The sequence below is a fragment of the Silurus aristotelis genome (genome assembly GCF_946808225.1).
Source record: "Silurus aristotelis genome assembly, chromosome: 29".
In the NCBI taxonomy this organism is placed as follows: Eukaryota; Metazoa; Chordata; class Actinopteri; order Siluriformes; family Siluridae; genus Silurus; species Silurus aristotelis.
The window spans coordinates 1,775,213-1,787,712 of record NC_139602.1 but is presented as its reverse complement, the minus strand read 5'-3'; the positions used below and the strand labels follow the sequence as shown (position 1 = coordinate 1,787,712).

The 12,500-nt window shown below is 43.3% G+C and overlaps 1 protein-coding gene across 6 annotated transcripts in view; it reads left to right on the top strand.

The window, feature by feature from the left end:
* hivep2a (HIVEP zinc finger 2a) overlaps positions 1-12,500 on the top strand; it is a 54,313-nt gene that overhangs the window by 15,210 nt on the left and 26,603 nt on the right. Inside the window, exon 1 of one of the 6 annotated variants that reach the window (XM_083535609.1) lies at positions 1,670-5,640. The exons of the other annotated variants lie outside the window; for them this stretch is intronic. The gene's annotated coding sequence lies outside the window, so the exon portion shown is untranslated. Of the gene's footprint in view, positions 1-1,669; positions 5,641-12,500 lie in introns of those variants that run through there. 6 annotated transcript variants of the gene reach the window in all.

Sequence of the window (12,500 nt, the reverse complement as noted above, 5' to 3'; positions counted from 1 at the left end):
ACCTCGACTGTTCCTGGAGCTGCCTTCATGTTGGAACAGGTTTGGGTTAGCTTATATCGTAAAAAAAAATAAATAAATAAAAAGCAGTCGGGTGTCCCAATACTTTTGAAATACCATCTCCTGATATTCCCTCAGTGTTCATCAGGTGAGCGCAGTACAGCACTCAACTGCCTCCTCAACCTCCAACCCCCCTCCTCTCCACGACATGTTTAATTAGCTGTTGCACAAATGCCTGCATCAGCCCCGGTGGATGCGTTACATAATGCGTTTTATAATCCAATGCATATTTCATGGCGAGCGACAGCCTGCGGTGCAGATGGGAATGTGAAAAAAGGTCACGTGCACTCGCTTGGAGATCCGGCGGCCGAGAGGTTACAGCTTGGATCAATTAAGCTGTAATGGCACATCAGATGTGCAACTTAATAGCCTGTTTAAAGCTTTGCTAATAAGGCTTATATATATATATTTATTTTATTCATTTTTTTTATAATCTCTCACCTGTTCGGAGGAGTTCTTGCCAGATCCAAACCTACGATCATGTCCAAGTCTGACTCTGTCAGCTAATTGGTAAAGTCATCACTGAGTCATTTGTCTTTTCCAGAATCCCTTTGGGGTAGCACCAAGTTGCACGAATAGAAAAAGGGCACGGTAACAAACACAGGGCTCAACAAACCTTATAGTACATTTCGGGTCACCCGTTAGATGTTGAGTTGAGTTCTTCAACAGCTGCAGTGGCTGCCCGTTAAACATCGCATAACATTGAAAATCCTGCTTTTTGTTTATAAGGCATCGCGTCACCTGGTTCCTTCTTCGGCTACGTCTACACAAATCCTGATAAATTGGAAAACGGGGTTTTCGTCTTCGTCCCCGTTTCCGTTTTTTCAAGCGTTTCCCGAAAGTCGCTTATCTGTCCTGAAACGTCTGAAACCGCTCACGGCCCTGTACTACTCACGTGCGTTTTCGAACAGTGTTTGCGGCTCTTTTTTAAAAAATGATACACTTTGGGGAGCGTTTTTCAAAACGCTACGTTTTCGTCCACTGAAAACGGCGTCTCGGTCTGGACGGAACGTCGCTATATATGCGTTTTTAAACATGCGTGGACATTTATCTGACCTACTTCTAACATATACTCCTTCTCAAACTCTTAGATCGATGTCCTCATCGCCCTTAGCGCTTCGTCGTATGCGCTAATAAGAACTCGAGCCTTTAGCTACGCTACGTCTCTATTTTCAAATCTCGTTTGGAAAACGCATTTTTTCAGGCAGGTATATCGTTGACATTTATTTTTACGTCTCATTTGTTGTATAGTGTTTCATACATTTTTTTAATTGTTGTTAATTGTTTCGTGCTTAGTAGTCGTAGTATCATGGTTTGCTAATGGGGCAGGGTTTGGGGATGGGGTTGTTTTGGGGTCATTCAGGGAAGAACTTACTTTCATCAACAGATCGTCATTAAATAAGTCCACGGGTGTTGGTGCGAGGTCGAGTCAGCAGTTTCTTCCATCATTTATTCCTTTTAAAATAGATACACACTTGCTGCGTGTTTGCGACTGATTTCGCAAAATGTAGTTGAGTAAAAAGTTTAATATTTTTGCAATGAAGTGACAGTAAAAGTCTCCCCAAATGGAAATACTTCAGTACAGATATTTGAAAAAAGCTACTTGGCAAAATAACGAATTACTTTTACTCCTTTACTGTTCACCACTGCATGGAATTACTTGTTTTGCTAGTTAGCTAATGTTAGCATCACAGGATAATGACAGGCATGATATATGAATCATTTGCGACCCTCAGGAGAACGGCAGACGGAATCGAAAGCCATCTTTAATGACAAACGTTAAAGCGATGCAATCTAACTTGTCCTTATTCGCCGCATCGGAAAAAACATTGTGTATTTTCAGAGAACATTCAGAGAACATGAGCCGTTTATTCAGGGAACTTTCCAGAGCTGCGTGCCTGGGATGGTGGGGAAGTCCATGGGGCTGAAAGTGTCCCTGAGAACACGCACTCGAATAGCTTAGCAGAACTCGAATAGCTTAGCGTACGTCCTGTGTGTATTGCAGTGTATCATGTTTTTGTTTTTGTTGTTACAAAAAGACATTAGCATAAGTTTTTTGAGACACGTTGCATCCCCGTTTGCTCTTATAAGAAGGTTTAACTCTTCTGGGGAAAAAGTTCCACTAGATTTTGTGGCGATTTCTGCGATTTCATTCAGCCACAAGGTTGTTGATAAAGTCAGGTCCTGGTGTTTGTAAGGAAGTGAGGAGGCTCCCAAAGGTGTTCAATAAAGCTCTAGAGCAGAACATCAAAGCTTCTGGCTTTGTTTAGAGGAGCACAGCCATGCTGGGACAGGTTCGGGTCTCCTGGTTCAAGCGAAGGGAAAATTTCAATCGACTGCATCGGAATGAAAGGATATTTTGTCAAATAATTCCCAAATCATTACATGGCTGTGGGTGATCCAGAAGAGCGTCGTATCCGGTTTGAGGACACGAAATAAGACGCGGGATTCATGGGAAAAAAACAAAAAAAAAACGAAAGTCTGCACTGAAACATAGTGCAGTGTTTGTTATGCTGCTGTAGGAGTCACCCAAGTCTTCACATGCTTTAGGGCTGGAGCCTTTCGTGGGGCATTTGCTGGAACAGGGGGTGCTTGTGTGTATGTGTGTGTGTGTAGGGGGAGTTTGGGAAGCCCCCGGTTTCTCATTGCTGGCTCGGAGGTTAAATAGGGTCATTCCCTGAATACCGGGGGTTAGCTAGGTTGAGGTTCCTGGGGTAGTTCTGCTTTTGCCTGGCTTGTGGAGTAACAGGTGCTCCGGGGGCAACTTGAGAGTCCGTGGACTGATGGGAAATTCTTTAGTGATCGTTGGTACCTGACCAAGATAGTCTCGACTCTGTTGAAAGAAATGCGATACAGTTGCTTTCCAGAGGGAAAGCACCTCTCCAGAAGGTTTCATGACATCAAAGTAGGGAAAGAAGTGAAGCTTCATTCCACCGTAGCCTGAACTTTTTACATTTATATTTATGCCTGGAGTCATGAACACAATACAGGCTCACGCTGCCATCGGTTGGCAACAGGAAGTGAGGCTTATCGCTAAAATCGCACTTTCGTTCTAGTATCTGATTGTTTTCTTTCTCTCAGAATGATAGATTCAGATATTCGTAAGGCTAAATTGCGTCGGGAAACGCGCGATAGCTTGTACGCCGTCACCATGGCAAAGGAGATAACGTGATAACACAGGAAGTGCGACCTTGAACATGCGTGGGGCGAACATCAAAGGCATGGGCTCTGATGAGTGGCGTTGTGTGAATCTCAGCAAATATGGTGTTTCTAAGATGTTGCTGTGGCACATTTGGTAACGCTTTCAAATATACGAGGATTTTGATTTCGGACAAATCCATCCTCAACGTTGCTCAGGAACCTCATAGATCTTTAGGCTGTTGATGAGGAACCATCTCCAATGATCTCCAATTTCAGAGAATATTTCAGCGTATACGCCTCTGTAAATGAATATATAAAGAAACGATGATGGAGATCCTCCACTCAGTGTGTTTGTCATCATGGTGGAACTACTTTGCTATTAAGAAGCGGTGAATTATTCAGGATTCATATGAAACCGCTTTTTGATATAACTTTTTTTTTCTCCTCGACATGCTCCCAGCAATACTCTGGATGAAATATTAATGAGGTAAAAGATGCACTGAAAGGTCTGTTTGCTCGAAGAGCCGATAGATCTGTTACACGGTGACTTATTGCTGAAGCAACGCTGGTTCCTGCTGAATATTCTCAGCGTTTATCTCTTATCGAGACCAAGGCCTTGATGGAGCTATAGTGAGGTCAGATATTGATGTTGGAGAAGGTAAGAAGGCTGCAGTTTCAATTGAGGAGAAGGTTGAAGAGTTTGAGGAGTACAGGAAACTTTGCAGGACTTTTCAAGGTCTTCTACATGTTTGCATGAAGCTCTGTTTATGTACAGGAGTATCATCACGATGGAACAGTGTTTGAGCATGTTCCTTTCAAGGAAAACTGTACTGTTATAGCATACGAAGAGTTTCTATTCTTCCATTGTGTAAACGCTGCTTTTGTTGAAATGCTCAGGGGAGCACAAAGTGGCTCCGAAGGTCATGAGATCAAATCCATCCATATTCAGCCACGTCTGGACCCTGAGCAAGGCCCTTAAGATCAAAAGTGCTCAGTTGAGAAAATGAATCAGATAAGTAAGTCTTATGCCAAAATGCCATAAATGTAAACGTAATCGTGAGAGCTTGGAATACGAAATAAGAAACCCGAACCTAATCATTTAGGAACAGCACCAAATCAAATGGCACCCCATGGTCCAGAAAACTGTCTTCTAAAACCGTACAGTGTGAGAAAACACCTTTGTTTTTTTACACCTTGCCTTCGCTCATGTTCCCTAATCAGTCTCAAATGTTTTGGGTACTTGGTATCTTCTTCTCCTCCTTCTTCTTTTCCCCCCCTAAAGATTGTGTTTCCATTCCCATTTCTACCCGCCTCTACCACAATAGCATATAGTGCTCATCTGTAGGCGTCACATACGTTTTTTGTTCCAGTCCCTTCCCAAGAGAGTGTTGTTTACAGTAAGACTTGCTTAGACAGAGAACATGAGCCCTGGAGAATCAGAACCAATGGTTGTTGTTTTTTCTTTCTGTCTTTCTTTCTATTTTTCTGCAGCACTCTCTTTGTTGGCGATCCGCAGGGGATCGCAGCAACCACTCTGGAGGTCAGGCAAGGTCATGTATATTTAGCTGTGCAAATTGACAGCTCAGGAACGAACATGTAGTGCGTGATTGGGGGGGGGGGGGGTGATCACAAGCTGATGAAGTTGTCTCAAAAGATTCTGCACAATATATGGGATGGGACGATCGAGATATCGCAAATGTAAATGAAATATTGCAAATTGTAAATGCGCTCCATAACCAACTGGATAACAGCGTCCGTCAAATGTAAACGAAAGTCCTTCACACATCTCCACAATACATGTGGAGAGGAGCCAGGAATAGAGAACAGAAAACACATCTGCAGAGGAATTCGTCTGGTGAGTTATTTTTAGTGCTAGAGCTATAAACGAGTGAGGCCAGAGGAAGAGGAAGTGTTGCCTTGTTGTTATGCCCTGCTTGGCATGCCATGGACAACCCCAGGTCAAAGCTATGGAGGCCAGATTTGGTCTAAAGTTTGGTCTGATAAGCCACGTTTGTGCAGACCACACTCACACACACACATATTCAGTCTACGCGTGGTTCCCTAGCTCTCTTGACCCGTCTATTTGTGGTCATGTCTCGCGTCACAAAAATGTAAACGCTCGCTCGAGCGAGCAAACAGGAGCTGCTCGAGCGCTGAAAGCATCTTCGAGCGTAGCCTGTTGTAGAATCCCTCGAGGGGCCCCGGTGCTATTTTTGTTCCTGGATATGCGTCACGACTGGGTATTTTCTCTGGTGACTAGCTTACATCAGTAGGTCTCCTAGCATACACTCTATCAGCGAGTGTCTTCTGATTGATGGGAGTTTCACCAGGCAGTTTCAACAGCCTGCTTGTATTTATAACTCCCTTTTTGAAAATGGACAAGGGAAGCACAAGCGCCAAGGAATGCAGCAGATGACCGAGGAACCAGGCAAAGCCAGGCTGGTATGTAATCTGCTCGGGTTTTGTGGACAGATCTTTCTCTCCTTTGAGCGTTGTGTGTGTGTGCGTGTGTGTGTGTGTGTGTATATATGGCAAGAATAAGACGGTTGCTTGTGTTTGGTGTGTGGGCGTGAAAACAGACCGAAAGGCATTAGCAGGAAAGTGGCAGCAGTTGACGACTTGCTTGTCTGTGCATCTAGAGAGTGAAACCTACAAACTCGAGGTCGGACAACTCATTCTTTCTCTTTCTCTTTAAGAACACAGCTGAAAGAGTTGATCGTACTAGCAAGGACGCACGTATACACTCGAGACTCTTGAAGAAATGTCAGTTCCCCTTGCAAGACAGTCATGGTACATGATACTGTAGGGCTCCAATTTTTCTACAAGAATAACCGGGAATACCAGAGAACACCAGGAAGCAGCAGGATACAGTGCAATCGGTCTGGGTGAGGTTAAAGTTCACATTCTGAACAAGTCTAAAGCGTTCTCTTTCACAGCCAAGCTTCTCATTAATAAGCCATTCCCACACACTCCTGCACAGCCCACACCACGTCCTATAAACATGGGGGGTAGCCCTGGCATTGGGATTGCAGTGACCTTGAAAGACAGTGGCTCGGTTCCTCCCTCTCTCCCTCTCTCTATCTCTCTCTCCTTCTCTCCCACCTTTCCTTTACTTCCTGTCTGGCCATGAGGCTGAAAGCCCGAGAGACGCTCGTCCTACTGTCTGATAGCTATGGGATAAGACCTGCCTCGTCTGCCAGTCGAGCTCAAACCTTTTTCCGATTGCGAACTCCCTGACTGCCAAAACTACATCCAGGCTTATGCCTTTGACAGGATGCATCAAACATCAAACCAAGCGGAAGATGCGAAGATTTTTGTCCTCGTTCCTGCTTTCTGAACTTTTTTTTTTTACAGGATGTTTCGATTTGCTAGCCAGGCAACAATCACAACAATAACAAAATAACAGCAGCGCAATTGTTATGGTTAGAAGGCACCAAATATGTATACGTATTTTACTTCCACATTGACACTTATGGCAATCCATATAGCTTCATAACTTTTTAAGAAACTTTGTACAATCCATGCTAGCCTTTTTGCCTCACCAATTTTTCTCAGATTCTTTGGCCAAGCCAAGCACCAATCCCCCCAAAATTTGGCCAATAGCATTTAAAGATCAACCTGCAAAAAAAGTATTGTATATTGGATTTTTTTGACATATATTGTACGTTTGTTACGTAAGATAGCGGTGTGAGTGAAGAACTGCGACCCAAAAGATGTGACATCAACTTGAACGGCTGTTTTTGAAATCCCAATTTCACTCGAAACCGAATTTTAAACAAAAACACGATTCTCTGAAACCCTTGCTCAAACAGGACGTGAGGTAATTTTTCGTATTACGTAATTACGTGAAATTGGTATTTACGTATTTCCAGCAAACTTGTCACGTCGGGTTTCCAAATTAAGCCTCGAATTCGATTTGACTACTCAGGAAGGCCTTAACGCAGCAGTCGGCAGTCGCGATCTTGCGTCGGACGTAAATAGCCTTGCAAACACGAGCGTGCAAACAGGGAAGTAATGAAAAGAAGACCGTGTTAGCCGGTTAGTACACCCACCTCGGTACGAGATTACGGTCGATTCGAGATGCATCCCAAGATCCCGACCATTCTTCTGCCAGTAAAACAAGATGTAATTGTGAGCAGATTTTAATATTTTTGGGCTTATTTTCCTGGTTACTATCATTTGATTAAGCTGATGCTAACGCTAACAGTGTGTTACATAAATTCCTATCTGAGTCATAATCAGAAATCTGATTCCTTTTCTGACTTTTGAACGGTTTATTAGTAGCTCATGTACAAAATTGGTCATTTTTTTCAGTAAATTACAAGCCAGATTATCATTTGGTTGATATTATTTCCATTTTTGCAAATTTTTCTTTTACCGTAATATTTGCACAAAGCATTTATAACTCTTGTCATTTGGTGCAACCAATTTATTTTTTAATATATCTTAATAGAATAAAATATTATATATAAAAGAAGTCACATCATGGCTCATCTTCGCTGAGGATCCTTGTAAACGTTCTTGAAAAATATTTGATGGTCTTTTTAATACGTATACTTCGCCGTCATGCGGTAGAACCTCAGGAAATACTGAAAATAAGGAACCCGAAAATACACTATATACACAGTATACAGCCAAAGGTTTCTGGACACCTGACTGTATTATTAGGCATCTTTTTCAACATTCCAATTCCACGTTTTGCTCTAATAATGACCTCCAGGTTTTCTTCTTGGAGATGTCATGGTGCACAGAATTTTTTAAGGTCTACATGCTGGAACAGGTTTGTGCTCCCCGGGCTGTTTTTATTATTAGTTTATTTATTTTTACGATCACGATGTAATAAACTGCCCTTGTTCTGTATGGCGCTATGAATAGGAAGAAACGTTCGTTATCATTTCATCGCAATTGGGCGGGTCTCCACTGCTATGGCCATGAAAAGAGGTGAGATGTCCACGTGAGTCATGACCATGAATAATTTAAAGGCTATTATTGCAGGACGGTTTTTGCGTGCGAAACAAACCTTTTTTTTTTTCCAGATCTAACATGGTGAAAGACTAGTTACCTGCTATAAACACTCACGGAGAAGCAGGAAAAGAGAGAGAAAGAAAGGACTGCTTTACACCTCCATCCGTAGGAAGTACAAAGTGTTTTCTAACACTAGTCGCGTGTTCTTTAGCACCGCGTGCGCTTATCGGTTGGTGCGATCGAGCCGTCATGTGGAGAAAACGGTAATTGCAAAGAACGCAAAAATGAGACATCGGAGGCATCTGGAGCTGGAATGTTTAATGCTGATTAAACAGTGTCACGTTTGTAGGTTGGTTTTGGTTTGTGTGTGTGGTGTGTCAGTGAATAAAGGCCCAAGGTGAAGCAATAAAATGATGTAAGGCCTCCAAACTCTTTTATTTTATTTTATATGCGAATCATGCGAATCATTAGATCTGGTATTCTGCTGCTCCAAATGACACCCAGAGATAAAGTAGTGCCAGTGTAGTTAACTCCTGGTGCTGTTTCTCCTTCTATTTCTTCTCCAGTTCAACATCTGGTGCCGTGACCCGTTTATCAAAATCACCATAGGAGTTCCACCACTTGCAGAAACCCTCCATGGATTTCTCAGGAGGTCATTAGGAAATGAGTACGATAGCTGTCTGACTCTGGATGGAAGTAGAACTGGATGTTATATTGGTTGTTTACAAGCTGAACTCACACTTGAACCTCTAGCCAATCAGAATCAAGTATACACAATGAACATTGAAACATGAAATATATATATATATATTTATATATATAAGTTCAGGTAAAGGTCCACACTGATCTCTCTTCTCTTACTTCTCTCTCTCTCTCTCTCTCTCTCTCTCTCTCTCTCTCTCTCTCTCTCTCTCTCTCTCTCTCTCTCGCTCTCTCTTCCTCCGTCTATCTTTCACACATACAAACACTTGATGGTCGATTGCACCATTTGTTGACTCACTGTCGTTCTCTCAGGACATGTACGAATATTTCACTGTTTACTCAGACCAGCTGGGCCGCGTGACAGCTAAGCAACACGTCGTGTTTACTTGTTCTTTTTTTTCTCTCTCTCTCTCTCTCTCTCTCTCTCTCTCTCTCTCTCTCTCTCTCTCTCTCTCTCTCTCTCTCTCTCTCCTCCGTCTCTTCTCCATTTCTTTCTTTCATTTTATTCGCTTTTTCATCAATTCAATTCAGAGTGCATACGTTCGCATACAGAGAGTGGCGACTGTGGCGAGGGAAAAACCGGCATAAGGAGAAAACCACGACTCAAAACCGAACCCGTCCTCATCCTCAACATCGAATGTCCATTCATTACAGGTCCATCATTATTGAGGTGTGCAGTTAAAAGCTGATTCAATGCTGTGGTCCTGATTCCTTGTAGTGGACTTGATGTTCATTCCAGTCCAAATCCATGTTGCTCAGGAACTTCATGCATCTTTAGGCTTTTGTTGAGGTGGAACCATCCTGAGTACAGTGTGGTACGTTGAACATGCGCCCGGAAAAGGGACGTGAGCGATTTCAAACATTTCGGTGTGGAGGAACGACTTTTGGGAAACAATTGCGTGGAATGTTTTTTAGATGGAAAGCGCCGTTTTCAAATGTAGACTTAGCCAGAGAGAAGAAACACGGGACCCCTGGTTGCCGGTACCTCCAGGGGGAAGAGAAAGAGCGATAGAGGTAGAAGGAGAGTTGAGGGTTATCTGAGAGTTATCAGTTATCTGTTCATTTCCGGAAATCAGCCATCCTTATCCCAACCTTCCAAATACCCATTTCTACACCAACAGCGGATCAATCTGATATACATCCTCTTTTGTTGATCTCATTCATGCATTAGAGCGATATACTGTATTATTATACGGCTTTATCCGACTCCTACACAAAAAAAAAATACGACTCGGTTGCTCTTCTCTGCGCTGTGGGAAGTTCATGAGTCACTTGATACGGAGTCATGTCTTTTTCTCCAGCTTTAGGCAGTTTTATTTCGGTCCACATTTTCTGTCTCAAAAATAACCCAAATACCACCTTTCTATTCCTGTTTTATTTCTGAAGGTCGTATTAGAGCGAGGAGGGTAGAAAATGTATGACGATTAAAAAGAATAAATCTGTCGAAAGCTCAGCGAAACCGAGAGAACGGTTCGTGCTGGGGCTTTGTGACGCAAATTCGAACAGATCCCATTCCCGGTTGCCAGAGTACTGTGGAGGTGTATTGCTGCTAAGGCAGAGCTGAACCGGGGCCCTTCCTTCCCTGCGAGTCGGCGCTGGTGTCTGTGGCCTGCACTCTCGCTGAGATAAGCCCTCCGCGCCTTCTGTCGAGCCCGGAGCCGTGCCAGCTTCATGAAGCAGGAAGACGGAACGAAATATCCAGCTTCTCCTTGAAAGTCCATCGGCTTGTGGATGTTTTTTTTTGTAGATACCAATTTGTCAGGGTTTGAGAATGAGATCAAATATGTCTTGGCAATTATTACGAGATTGTTTTTTTTTTTTTTAATTGAATGTACCATAGCCAGGTCCAATGAGTGGGCTGAGATCAGGAAGTGGGCAGAAAGGCATGTAGGCCCCAGGACTTCTATCACAGATGGCCCACTGTTACGACTACAGGTTCTTTTTTTTTTATAATGGAAAAAAAAACCCAGCAAGCCTCTCGTTTGGGCGAAATTAAAGCATGGGGTGAGGCATCTGGCTTTCCCTCAGGTGAAAGGGCATTTGTTGTTGGCAAATACCCCACTTTCGAGTGTCCAGGCTCGGGTTGAGTCTCCACACGGAGCTGTCCGAGAGCATCCAGGAAAAATAGGAAAATAGGCTTTTTTCCATCGTGTTGCGGTCGGCTCGCAGGTAAGCGCACCTGTCCCAGTGCGATATTCTGTCAACCTCCAGATGCGGGGAAACCTGCTCGCCAATGTTGCACACTCGACCGTACGCCGTCACGTGAGAACAAACATCTCTTTTATTTTGTAATCATTCCTTTCGGTATCTTATACGACACACCGTATTTACGAGAAGGTAGCAAAAAGTTAAGACTAGTTTCGTAACACGCCAACAGGTGGCAGCACGGGGCTGCACGCACAGTTACAGGGAGCACCGACCTTCTTAAGTCAGTGTGTTCCTCCGCATTCGGCCCCCCTTTTCCTGAAGATGAAAAGTTGCCGTTTTGACACCATTTCGGAAATCCAGCACAAACCGCAAAAGAACACCGGAATGCCGGGAACGCCGTATTGCTTTGCAAGGGGACTATTTTAAAGATGGTAGTGTGTAAACATCGATAAATTAAGTGCTTTCTTGTAAACAGAGCCAGTCTCGAAAAAATTGCAGGAAGAAGAACTGGAATGACTGGATGACTGTAAACGACAAACATGGCGGCGTGCTGCGGTGTAGCAGGAGAAAAAAAAATCTTCCAAATATGAACGGAAATATAAGCCGGATAAAAGCATTCTGTATAAAAATAGAAAAAAAGCATTCGGCAGAAACAGACAATCAGCAGGGCGCATGTAATGATGCTGAATAAATGGGGCAGATAGGAAATATGTCCAAGTAGGGAAAATTATTTTTATTTTATTTTTTTGGGTTGCCAAGGCAAGAAAAATCCAACCGAAAATACACATACAGTACATACATACAAAATACACTTTTTAAAAATAAAATCAAGGTCAGACTCGCTCTCACCTCAGCATTTTTTTTCTTTTCCCCCCGCTTAAGCCTGCAGCACCATGCAATGGGCTAACTTTCCATCCCATCTGCTCCTCGCCCATCTCTCCTCCAGTTCCAGGAAAAAATCTGCTGCCCTGATCATTAAGACTGGAAAAAACAGAGCTGGCTTCACTCACCAGCCTGGTGGCCTGCGCTGTTCAATTATAACACTTGTTTTTTTAGGTGACTCGTTCGCATCCTGCACTCTTTTGTATTTTGTTTTACCCCCCTCCCTCCATATCTGCCTCCCTGTCCAAAAAAGAAAAAGAAAAAGAAAAACACAAAAAATCCTCCTTTCCAAGTTTATTCCTGCTTACATTGAAGATATTTTTTCCTTTATGCCTCACACCATTTTTGGCAGGACACTCACACACACACACACACACACACATACACACACACACGCCCGCGGAAGTATTTTTATTCAAGCAGCAATTGGTACAAGTTGGAAAACGAAGGGATGAAAGAAGGGGAATAAATAAAAGTCATGGTGCAGGAGCAGAGGTGGGAGTCGTGGGTTGCCAAGGACAAGGCAATGCTGCTCTATTTAAAAACCGCAGGAGTCTGTAGAGTGCTGCTTTCGAGAAAGTGTGTGTGTGTAGAGTATGTGGAGT